Raw genomic sequence first — 12,531 nt, 5'->3', positions numbered from 1 at the left:
GATATTGATGATTTGGGTGCCTACAGTTATATAAATATAAGTTGTATTTTTCTGAATTGGTGTGGATCTCCTTATTGAGTCATGTGTATCATTCATTGGCTATGTATGTGCAACAGACTAACACTTCTCTCTAATAAGCCTAATGCTGCTCGACCATCCTTCCCCCTAGAAGAGCTCTTTCGGATTGCTAGAGCAAACCCCTGTCCACTAGTAAGGGAATGCCTGGACTCTTTGCACAGTATACCTCTTTTTGGTTTACCATCTGGAGAGCCAGCTTCCTACATATCCTATGTATGAAAAGTTACAACTATGTACATTGTGCATTTCTGAGAGTTGGCTTTAGCAACCCTCAATCAATGGTTAACACTCATTGGTTTACACTCACTAAAAAACAGAAAGATAATGACCTTCAATTATGCTGACGATCTTCAGCTAGTTTTTACCTTGGATTCCCCTGACTCTGTCCTTGAATTCCAGGCCACTATGCTTCACATTCATCGTTGGATGGACCTCAACCATCTTAAACTCAACCCGGGCAAGACGGAATTAGTGTTGCCTGGGAAGAGAGAGACCACACTATTTTCTGAGAGTTGGCTTTAGCAACCCTCAATCAATGGTTTACACTCATTGGTTTACACTCACTAAAAAACAGAAAGATAATGACCTTCAATTATGCTGACGATCTTCAGCTAGTTTTTACCTTGGATTCCCCTGACTCTGTCCTTGAATTCCAGGCCACTATGCTTCACATTCATCGTTGGATGGACCTCAACCATCTTAAACTCAACCCGGGCAAGACGGAATTAGTGTTGCCTGGGAAGAGAGAGACCACACTATTGGCCAACAGAATTAGGATCGCCCCCTTCTCCCACCCCCTCCATGAAAAGCCTGGGGGTCACTATAAATGCAGATCTCTCGTTCAGAGGACAAGTGGGGGCAGTGGTCTCCACTTGTTTTCCCCACTTGCGTAAAATCAGGAAGATTGCCCATTTACTGACCCATTCAGCCCTCATACAGGTTGTGAAAGCACTGGTTCTCTCACGTCTCGACTTTTCAAACTCCATTTACCTTGGCTTGCCTCTGTTCCTACTCAAACGCCTACAATTAGTACAGAACCAGGCTGTAAGATTAATCTATAAACAACCTAGATGGCACTCTGCCAGACCCTGGTTATTCAAACTTCACTGGCTGCCTATGGCCCAACATGCAGCTTTCAAGACAGGGTGCTTAGTCTTTAAGGCATTACACTGCAGGAGCCCCAAATTCATCAGCTGCATGATTGCAAAGAACGCCCACTTCGCAACCTACGGTCAGCTCATCTTCAACTACTGACTACCGATACCATTAAACTCAAACGCCAGGGAGGGTGTAGGTTCTCCTACCTTGTCCCTAAATTCTGGAACTCCTTACCACTAGCAATCAGGATGTGCGACAACCTGTTGGGGTTCAGAAAGGCGCTTAAGACCTGGTTGTTTGAGCAAGCCTACGCATAGTCCATTGCGCAGCGACACTTTTCAAGATTAGCGCCATGAAACCTTTTAGTGACCGTGCGCTCTAGAAGTTCCTGCTAACATAACATAACATAACTCCCCTCAGCCCTGCATAGAGTGTCCACGGCTCAGGATATTAGTAGTTACCATGGCTGATGATTGACCTGGAGAGCAACCAGAATTGGCCAAACAAGGGAGATGCTCCATTTATTAGAGGCATGTCTGAGACACCCATAGAGGCATAGGGCAACACAGCAAGCTAGAGTGTAGCGGAACACATGTATAAAACACTAACTCTGCAGAATACCTATGTTTGGCCAAGACCCTGTCACACTCCTACCCAAAGAAGAAAGTTGTAAGAAACACCAACAGTGTCAACAGTGGGCCTGTATGTGCCCCATACTGACCAGCGTGTTGGGTCTAAGTTGGAAAGTTGTCTCCATAATGTTGCTGACTGTCCGGCATAACTTGGTCCACAGTCAAGGCCTTGCTCATTGGAGGTGTGTGAAGGTGGAGCCAGATACAATACAGCACTGCTGTTAGAACACATGCAATATTTTAATTGTGAATGTAAAGTCAAGCTTCTTCTTTAAAAGGAAATAATACTTTACTCTGTGGAACTATACTTCAGAAAGAATAAAGATCAAAAGCGAAAGATTCAAGTCGTTAAGCCTAATTAACAACTCAAAAGATATTCAAGAAAATAACTCTAGGGTTTCGTGGTTTACAGACTTGTTCAGGTTGAGTAGCTTGTTTTGACAGAACATCTCTCATTAGATGTTATGGGCCAATGTTATCTTATAAAAGCTTAGAAACAGCATCAGAGATGTTTAGCCTGTTGAACTTTTTGATATGGCTGCCTGTATCAAGGAACGTTTGATGGTACCCTCGGGCACATACATGACTCTTCGAGAAAGTTTAGACATAATTTGGGGAATTTTGTGACTTAAGTTGAACTCCAGTTAATCAATTTTTGGGCCAAATAAAGTTCCGGTCTAGCTACTAGTCATTATGATAATAATTGAGTCTGTCCACGTCATTTAGTACATCATGGATCAGATGGGAGGCCACTTTAGGCTACCAGAAACAATATTCTCCTTCTTTTGGTCACAGTAGAAAGAGTCCTGGGCCCCAAGGGCTTGCGGCATTGGGCTAGCCTCCTATCACCTGGTATGGGCAAGTGGCCCAGAAACTAAAAGGGCTTGTCTTGATTCAAACGTTGCAAGAAGAATGCGCTGCAAAGGGACCTACTGTCCCTATGATTGGGGAGAGGTTTCTTAAACTTATGAATCATCGTTGCTTCAGAGCTGTAGGCAATAACCAGCTAGTGAGCCCCGGTTAGCAAATATTAGGCTCTCTATGAACTTCTGTGACACTGTAATCCAAAAGAATGAAGAAGTCCTTCCAGTGTACGACGTCTCATGTTTCGCTCTGGGTATTGTTGCCCATGAACTTTCTCAAGTCTTTTTTTAATATTACCTATGTATACATTTGTAGCAAACATCATTTTCATCAAATGTAGCAAATTCAAATGTGCATCCTAATGTTTTCCCCAAGAGATGTGAAATCTAAGGTGCAGTCTGTCAGCAAATCATTGAAGTGAAACATTCTAAGGAGAGTATCCCTTATGGATGAAGGGGGTTCAAAGTTTATTTACACTAAGGAAGGGCTTTGATTTGCCAGGTACCATATGTTGTATCCTGTAGTTTCTCAATTAAGCTAGAGGCCTATATGTGGGATCCAGTATAGAAACCTAAAACACTTCTCTGTGGGAAGTCTGTGTAGCTCAATGCATCTGCCGACCATCTTTGGGGCATTGGTAATTCTGATTGTAGTCTAACAGCTGTTTAATCTCAGCCCCTTCTGAGTGGTAGTTCAAGGAAAAGTAATATTCTGTATTCTTGAGAATAATAAATCATAAGTATTTAATGTTTTTTCAGTTTAATATCGTCCTCCTATCTTCATTTGTAATAATCCTTAATAAAATCTGTGTTTTATTACTTACTACGTGTACAGATAAGGATCTGAAGTCCTTTAAGACAGCCATGAGTGTCACTACTGACTATGAATCTTGGCTTAACCCAAAGAAATCATCCTCATAAATTTGACTTTATGATTTGTTGTACCCAGCAAGAATCCTTTGATTTCAGGATTCTCATGGAACATAGTTAGCAACGGTGCTATGAAAAGATCAAAGAGTAGAGGGGACAGAGGAAAAGTGTGTCTTGTGCCATGGGAAATAAAAGATGGTTGGCACAAGGTGACGGATTTAACGCTCTCGTGGCTCCTCTAAAGAGTTCTGCGTGTCCTTAGTGCTTCACAGCGACCTACACGAAAGACTAATGAGCAAGGATAAACACTTTTTCTGTGCTTAATAAAGTTGCGACTGTTAACTGGAATTTCTTGGTTGTTTATACAAACAATTCATTCGGAGATATTCTTAATAAAATTACAGTCTTACATAAAGTTCTGTTGATCTTCATACATCAGTTTTATAAAGAATCTTGTGAACAATCAGCTAATAGTTTACTGTAGATTTTGTGGTCGGTATTTATTGATGATATTGGGTATTAGGAGGATCGGTTATCGAATATGTCTGAGGTTTACAAAAAACACTATTAGTGCTTCCCACCAAGCTTTAGGCGAAACATCCAACTGAAAACATTCTTGATATACATTGGATAGCATCTCAGAAATTTGTGGAAGCATTTTTCAGACTTCTATAAGGAACCCATCAGGTCCAGCACCTTCCCATTGATGAATGTGTCTATTGTGGTAATCACCGCTGCTTTATCTTTGTAATGCTCTCCAGGAATGGCCATTCTGTTGGGAATTGATAAACAATGTCTGTTTGCTTATCTACCTTATCAGTTTCTGAAAATAGCGATGAACAATGTTTTAAAATCCTTCATTTTAGTAGTTTAGGCTTTGCCTTCTACATGAATATGAGTAACCTGGTCTTTAGCAATTTTGACCCTAGTTTTCCAAGCAAGCATTTTTCATTTCTTTTTTTAATTGGTCAGACAGTTTTCCTGTTGCAGTATGAACCTCTGGGATGCATTTTCATTAGACCGTTGGTTAAAATTGGCATGGGACTCTTGTTATTTTGAAACATAAATATTTTGCATCATTGAATCCCTTTCATTCTCCAACAACATTTGTGAGTTTGTAATTTTATTTGATAGTTCATCTTGTTTGGCCCATTATTGTTTTTCCTTCAAATTGGAAAACTGAGTTAAACCCCCTTTAAGGTATGCCTTGAGCGAGTCCCATACAGAGAATATACGAGTTGAGGCTCTAGCTTGAGAGAGAAGTTCTGGTATTTAATTTTTAATATATATATCTCTAATAATTGTTCTTAAGCAAGTGCTCAATTAAATTCAAGTGTTAAAACAGCAGGGTGCGACGAATGTTTGGATGCTATATCTATTTTTGAAAAAGCATTCAGCAATTCTTTGGAGAGCAGGAAAAAGGCAAATCTGTAAAATGACTCATGCTGGTAAACCCATGTGTTTTGGGCTATTTACGCATGTATATCTCTTGCAATTCTAATTGGGTCAATAAACTCAAAGATACTGAATGTAAGCCTTGTTTGTGTGGCCACTCTTTTTTTATCCTCTATCTAATTAGCTGCAATGTTTGTCATTAAAACCAGTCCACCAGAACATAAACCAGCAAACAAACTGCCACAATAGGCCCCAAAAACAGACATGTCAGATCAGTTCTTCTAGTACTGCCAGATTGCTCTATAAGCCTATCAGACTCTGATTAATGGCTTGGCTAGATGCTACCACACATGTTGGTCAAGATAACAATAGCCTATTGATTTGAAAAAAGGGAATATACTTTTCCTGCAACCAAAAATGTCAGCACTAGAGTTTTGCATAATTGGACCCACATCTTAACCAGGGACTGCCAACACAGGGCGGGAAGAGGAATTGCTATCATTTTCAAGAACACCATCAGCTGCACCACCAACACTGAAACCGGAACAGACTACATGGAACACCTCAACTTCAAACTGCAAATTACAGTCAACCTCACCCGGGAGGAGCCCTGGTGAACCACTCACAGGACCATGAGCCAACTTCACTAGCAATGTCTGGACTTTGTTGGCCCACTAATCATTCACCCAAGTGCCTACATTTGTGTAGAAGACCTAAAATTTTGCGTAGAAGACCTAAACGTTCACCTAGAAGACCTGACCGACCCCAATCCAATCATCTGAAATCTTGCACTCTTCCAACACATCTCAGGCCCACCCACTCTACCGGACACATCCTGAACCCTGTTTGTTCCTCATTCAATGGCATCATAATCAACACACCCACTTCTGTCACATGAACCAACCAGGCGATCATCAGCTCCTCAACTGCTATTCCCCCATCACAGAAGAACCACCATGCCAGGCCCTCACCGCTGACACTGGAACAATACATCAGAGGCGGATTGGGCTTCCATCACCCACAAAATCCAACTAGAGCACGCAGGTTACCTGTCCAGAGACATCAACAACTTTAACGACTGGATCAATGCCTGTGCCAATACCCTACCCATCAGAAAAGAAGCCAACAAGTAAGAATGCAAATGCAGGACAGCTGGAACACAGAAGAACTCATAATGATCAAACTGCACTGCAAGTAATTAAAATTGAGGTGGAGAACAAACCATAAAGAATCTGCAGAGATGCTACCACCAGCAAATCTGGGAAGCCAAAAGGATGACCCTAGCTTAATGCATCAACAACAGCTCCAAAAGCAGCAAAGCCACTTTAAAATCATCGTGACTACACCAGCAACATCACCCAAAGAACTATGCAAGGATCTCCCAGACTTCTTCTGCAACAAAATCGCAGCCATATACACAAACTTTGACCCACAACCATACCCCTTTAACCCTGCAACAAGTCTTCAGATATCAGACAAAGGTGACACCCTGATAACATGAAATTCAATCACCATAGAGGCAACCAAAGCAATCATGAAGACCATCCACTCCAGAGCCTAGTCAAAACCTTGCCCCACCATGCCTTTGAGAAAGGCTCAATCCCCATCAGCAAAGCTGTCACCCCCTTCCTCAAAACCCCCATCAACACAGCTACTTTCCCAGAACTCTGGAAGCATGAAGTAGTCAATGTTCTCCTGAAGTAGCCCTCAGCAGACCCAGTCAAAGTCAAGAACTGCTGTCCGATCCCCCTCTTACCATATCCAGCCAAAGCCCTCGAAAAAGCCATCAACAGATACCTCGTCTACCAACTTGTTTCCTACCGGCTCAACGCCCCTCAAACAGGTTACAGATCAACCCACAGTAAAGCGACAGCCCTCATCCCAGCAACAGATGACATCAGGATGATTCTCTACAGAGGAGAAACAGCAGCCCTCATTCACAGCACTGTGTTGATAGGTGGGCTTGTCCAGCTTGCTGTCACAGTTGATTCCAAGGTTTCTTGCTTGCGTTTTGGGGATGGGAGTAGGATCAAGGTCTGTAAGCTACCAGGCTGAGTCTTAGTTTGAAGCATCGCTTCTGAAGATAAGCATTTCAGTCTAGTCCATGTTACTTTTGAGGCAGATGGACTTTATCTAGGTAGCCTCTTCGATGATGCAAGAGTTGGAGTCGTTCTGGTGCTGGGTGTTTTGTCCGAGAGGGACAATATCAGTTGTTAGTCATCGGCATACGTGAATGTTGTGTGCATGGGGGATGTCTGCCACCAGCGCCATTTAGACATTGAAGAAAGCCAGGCTAAGCAAGGAATCCTGTGGGATTCCACAAAAGAGTTTCAAGGCTTATGGGAAGTAAGGTGGTATGTTGACTGTTTTTGTTCTTCTGGTCAGACACGCATACAGATACATTAGAGGGTGGGTACTTTGATGCCCACCTCGTAATGTCGTCTGATCAGGATGGGATAGGAGACTCTGTTGAATACTGTAGAGGGGCCGAGTAGGATGAGGGTTGCTCTTTCTCCTCTGTTGAGAATCATTCAGCTGTTATTTGTTGCTGGGATATGGGCTGTCTGTACTATGGTTTGACCTGAAATCTGTTTGAGTGGCGTCGAGCTGCTGGTTGGCATGGTGGTCTGTGAGGTATCTTTTTCGAGGGCCTTGGCTGGGTATGTTAAAAGGGGGAACCATATAATGAGCTCCAAAGTAATGCATTAATCAAAAGTACTGAATATTGAAATTGTCAAAAATGCTTGCCATCCGTCAATTACAGTTGCGAGAATTCTATCTCTTCTTATGTGTACTGGTGCTAAGTAATTTATTAGTTGAAAATAAAATGTTCTTTTTCCATCTCTGGTGCCTTTTAAAGAGGCTCAAGAACCTCTCTGACTCATCAAGGGACTAGTGGTTCATGCTGAGTTCTCCTAAGTGTGACTGATAGCTACGATTGAAAGCCAAATTGCTTCCTCTGGCTTCACTATGAATCACTGTGTGGAATTGCCAACAGGAGTGCATTAAACTGTTTCTCCCTTCAGAGTGTCAATATTTTTCTGAGGATACAGTGCAATGAGTCTGCATCTTGGACAGATGGCACTCTCAAATCTATGCACATTTTGTGTATTTTAAGTGTTCTTAAATCCTGACATCTCTTGGCACTGACACTGCGGTGTCGATAACCAGCTCCTGCTCATTTAGGGCTACGAACGTCAGCACAAACCACCAGAGAGAGAGGTGTGCAAGGACATCGCCTACTGATGCCGACGTCACAGCCCATATACTCCAGCTGCTCTCGGCTGAGGCTTGCTGCGAGTCTCTCGCACCCAAGAGTGTGGAGATGTGGAGGCTTGGTGCACCAGGTGACCTGCAAGGACCAGCAAAGCCCTGACCTAGCCATTCCAGAAGGGGCAGATATGTCCTTTAGATGCCGGCATGAGCAGCGACCCGGCTCTGACCTTTGTTTCCTAGCTAGCATCCATCTGCGTCTGTGGGGGCCGGAAGTCATCTATCAGTTGTACACTTACCGCAGGGTTTTTATACCCCCTTTTTGTGGTCCTACCAGAATCTAAAGATAAATCAGGCCGTCAATTTCAAAAGCCATGTGGTTTTGCTTCATGTAATGTTGTCAGGGTTACAGGCCACGCCGTGGCGTGTGGTGTCATTAGGAGCACAACATTGGTGAGATTGTTGAAGTGATGATGTGGAGGATGAAATGGGCGATAAGAGCATATAATGCCTCTAAACTTTTTAAAGAGCCCGGAAACACCTCTGTACTACTCGCAGCAGGTGGAGGGCCTTTTCATGGTGTTTTTCGTGAGCACTTGTTCCTGTCCGCAATGTGCCTGCTGATGCACCGAAAACCAGCCAGGCGCTGACTGCGGAAGCGTATTCTCTTCTACTGATGACGACCTAACAGATACCCTTTAATGTCATACGCATCAATGCACCCGCAGGTTATACTGCCATGAATGAACCCAGAGACAGTGTGCAGTGTGTCTAAATAAAAAGAAATCACTCTGATCATTCTTATCCATAGGGCATAGTCTATTTAAATATATACGGTATGAGTTAGGCTTTCCTCTGTTGTGCACATTCTGTGAATGGGAACTACTTCCTCATGTCTTCACTTTTGCCCACGTTTGTATTGTTTTATACATTTGGATTTTTCTAAATTATTAAACTAGTATTCGGTATTAGAACTATATAAAACCGGCATATATCTGTATAAAACACCCATATAGCTATGGAAAACATCCGTTATCTTCTGAAAGCTTATTATGCTACAGTCTGCTATGCTTAAGCACAGTATAGAAACAGAATTATTGCGAGAAAGAGATATTTTGAAGTTGTGATGGTTCTTAAGGCAATGATCAGTTCGTTCACTAATGGGTAATTACCCGAATTACAATTTTTGTACTGAAATTGTCAACATCATAGTTGTAGGTTTATGACAATATGTCTTTTCTGATTCTCTGAATAGAGTGATCTGGTAAAATTGATGTTTCTGACGGAGAAAAAGTGTGCGAGCAAAGTACAGTAAAAACGAAATTCAACTTGACACACTATTAGACTTGGTCCAGTTAAGTAAGAGTCAAAACGACAGGCACATAAATAATAAAACGCTCCCAGAAGAGTCATATCTTCAAGAAGTAAGCTGACATTTCTCAAGTGCTCTGTTCTTCGTGTGCTTTCATTTACTGGAGTATAAATAGATCTTATGTAAATAGTTACCAATACAAAGTGACCAAGGGCGACAAACAAAGTCAGCCAACAAACCCACACAGACACACAACCAAACAACAGTGTGACCTGGTAGCAACAGAGAAGGATGTACCCTATATGCACCTCCTAACACTCAAGAAAGGCTTCTAGGACTCGTAAATTGCCAACAATCCACCACCCTATGGACTCATACAAAATACATTCCTGTCTTCTGTACCGTCCTAGTCTTCACAGCAGCAAAGATGAGCCACTGGAAACCTCACTGTAAAGTATATTGATAAAGACTAGGGTGACCAACCGTCCGTAAATTTCACAGACAGTCCGTTATTGGACCTCACGTCCGTTGTCCTAAGGATCCTTTTTACGGACGCCTTCTGTCTGTAATTTTAGGCCTTGCAGGGGAACAGAGATGTTCCCCTGCAAAAGGCCTCAGCGCCCTGATGGGGCCGCCTCGCACTCCTCTGAGCACAAGAGCAGCCCCACCTGCACATTGTCATTCTGTATGCGGCTTTTGATTGTCACATACAGAATGACAATGGGTCAGTATGGGCTGGCACAGCATCTGGTGGCCTCCTCCAGCCTCGTCCAGGGCAGGGCATTCTGTGACATGGAAGTGCAAAAACGCCCATGCTGCTGCTGGTGAGATTCCAGTTAACCAACGGAAGGAGGTAAAAGAAGTTCAAAGGAAGGGATTATAGTTATAGCGTAGCAGCCATGGTTGCTGCTTTTTTATTTTTTATTTTATTCAACTAACAACCACTGACAAAGCCAATTGTTCTGGCTTGTTGTAGGTGTAATGTTACTTGTTCTAAGTGTAACGTTACTTGTTGTATTATATATCTGGATGCAATGGCAGAATCAACGAAAATACCAGTCTGGCGGCACATTATATTTAACACAGATTTTTAGTTTAGGTGTTTTAAGCCACACATTTTATTACATTAAACACCCTTTTGGAGAGACCCTCTCTAGTTTTTACATCCCACTTAAAGCTCTGGAAACAACACCATGTCACAGTCGCCCCACGTCCAGGCACTGTGCATCATGCATGACTTATGCCTTCCACTTTTTCAGATTGCCTATGTGCAGGGGCAAAGTGAACCCCACCCCTTGCTTTAGGAACTACAGCGAGGCTGAAGTTCTTGATTGGTCTCATAATTAATGTGAAAAGGTGAGTGAGTAAGTAAGCGAAGGGATGGGTGAATGGATGGCTGGATAGATGATGGATGGATGAATGACTGAAAAGGTGGATGACGGGCGAGTTAATGGGTGGATGGATGAGTGAAATCAGGGCCGGACTGGTAACCAAAACCGGCCCTGGCAAAGTGGTCGTCCGCCCCCCCCCGCCCTCCAGTGGTTGGGGGTGCCGCCGAGCTCTTTGCCAGGGCCGGTTTTGTTACAGGGCCGATTTTGCAGCTGTGCTGCAAAAACGGCCCTGTAACAAAATCAGCCCCCAGGGGCCCAAAACCAGCCACACCGGTGCGGCGCACGGGGGATTGCCCGGTGCCCACTACGGCCAGTCCGGGCCTGAGTGAAATGATGGATGGATTGATGAATTGATAAGTGAAAGGGTGGATTTATGAATTGATAAGTGAAAGGGTGAATGGATAGACGGATGAGTGAAAGGGTGGATGTAAGGCTGGATGAGTGAATGAAAGGGCAGGTAGATGGACAAAAGGATGGATAGATGAGTGAAAGAGTGAAAGCGTGGATGGATGAGAGAAAGGATGGATGGATGAGAGAAAGGATGGATGGATGAGTGAAAGGATGGATGAATGATAGTTTCAATGGATGGATGAGTGAGTGGATGAGTAGATGGATGGGTGGGTGGATGGATGGAAGGATGGATGGCTAAGTGAAAAGGGAATTAAAAGAGAAAGGTGATGGGTAAATGGATGACTGAACGGGTGAATGGGTGGATGGATGAGTGACCGGATGGATGAATGAGTAAGTGAAAGGATGGCTGGATAGGTAAATGGCTGGATGGATGGATGGGTGGAAGAGTAGATGGATGAGTGTAAGGATGGATAGGGTGAAAAGGTGGATGGATGATGAATGATGAATGAGTAAAAGGGTGGATTGAGGGATGGATGAGTCAAATGATGGATGGAAGGATACATGATGGATAGGTTTGTAAATGGATGAATATGGACATGGATGGACACACAGATGAAAGGACAGAATGAATGGTGAAAAACTGAATGATGGATGAAAGTATGATTACACATTGTAAGCCCCATTATCTTAAGCACCATTTCCTATACATTGACTTTTACATTTATAGGAGTGATTGTCTCTATATAATATGTGTGTGTTGTAACGCAGTCCAACACTCTGCCCCACATACGTGGGATGAGTAGCACTATAGAAGAAATTAAATACACATGAGAGAGGGTCTATGTGAAGATGAGGGGCGCCATTGGAGGGTGGTATCAAGGCCAGACTGGCCGGACCGGGCATCAGGCGTTTTCTCTGGGAGCTGTAAAGGTGGGGCGGTTTTGTTACCACAAAAATACCTGCACATTTGCTTAAAGCTGCGCGCATACTGACAAACCATGAAGTGCACAATTGTCTCAACCTAATATAAACTTATTTTCACTTGTACTTTAGTAGTTGTCTATTTATTTACTTATATACTATTGCACAACCTTCTCTGATGTGTCTGTAAAACTTACCTTTTGTCCTGAATTTTGACCTCCTTTCCTGAATTTTTGTCCTGAATTTTGACCCTTTATCCTGAATTTTTACACTCACTGTCCCGAATTTGCACCCATGGCAGTTGGTCACCCTAGTAAAGACTGTCATTGGAATAAGCTGTTCATTTAACTCCTTTTGTTTGTATTATCCGCTTCTGACCTTGTTGTTTTTATAAAGTGTGCGTAAAA

At 43.0% G+C, this 12,531-nt stretch overlaps 1 protein-coding gene across 2 annotated transcripts in view; it reads right to left on the bottom strand.

Annotated features, from left to right (window-relative positions):
* Positions 1-12,531, bottom strand: part of SYT7 (synaptotagmin 7) — an 812,643-nt gene that overhangs the window by 47,951 nt on the left and 752,161 nt on the right. The window lies entirely within an intron of this gene.

The sequence above is a fragment of the Lissotriton helveticus genome, chromosome 3_1 (genome assembly GCF_964261635.1).
Source record: "Lissotriton helveticus chromosome 3_1, aLisHel1.1, whole genome shotgun sequence".
Classification (NCBI taxonomy): Eukaryota; Metazoa; Chordata; class Amphibia; order Caudata; family Salamandridae; genus Lissotriton; species Lissotriton helveticus.
This window is presented reverse-complemented; position numbering and strand designations above follow the sequence as displayed.